Source organism: Penaeus monodon, chromosome 15 (genome assembly GCF_015228065.2).
Source record: "Penaeus monodon isolate SGIC_2016 chromosome 15, NSTDA_Pmon_1, whole genome shotgun sequence".
NCBI lineage: Eukaryota > Metazoa > Arthropoda > Malacostraca > Decapoda > Penaeidae > Penaeus > Penaeus monodon.
The window spans coordinates 24,093,543-24,094,100 of record NC_051400.1 but is presented as its reverse complement, the minus strand read 5'-3'; the positions used below and the strand labels follow the sequence as shown (position 1 = coordinate 24,094,100).

Genomic DNA, 558 nt, shown 5'->3' with positions numbered 1-558 from the left:
GCAAAACTACAGCATATATTCCTAGTGTCAATGAAATAAGATGCTGTTCAGGGCAGTGGGTTTACGATGTCCATATATATAACATTTACAGCACTACATATGGTTATGAAAGAAATGGAAAAGTAACAAATGAAAAATAAAAAATAACGTAGTGTTGAAATTAAAAATAATTATGTAAACATGAAAAAAAAAATATATATCACAAGTTGAGGAAAAGTAGTAAACACGTCCATTATATCTAAGTTGATGTGATGCGTTGAGTTTGTGTGATAAGGTGGTCTATTGGATATTATATGGTACTCCCAGCCAGTTTATTCAAACAACCATGAAAGTAATAATGAAAAAAAAGAGAAAGAGATCCTACCATTATACTCAGAAAAGAATGGGATTCAAAGTCTTAGTTGATGCACTGATTTTGCAATGAACTTCTGAAGGGCAGAGGAACCACACCCAATGTGAAAGCAATAATTCACAAGTGACATGTGTGTTTTTTTAATTATCATAATTACAGCAGTTATATTTACAGCTAATATTTATGATAATATCTATCAGAAGAAC

General features: G+C 30.8%; 1 protein-coding gene across 2 annotated transcripts in view; it reads right to left on the bottom strand.

The window, feature by feature from the left end:
* LOC119581826 (phenazine biosynthesis-like domain-containing protein 1) overlaps positions 1 to 558 on the bottom strand; it is an 11,118-nt gene that overhangs the window by 7,633 nt on the left and 2,927 nt on the right. The gene's annotated exons all lie outside the window — the stretch shown is intronic.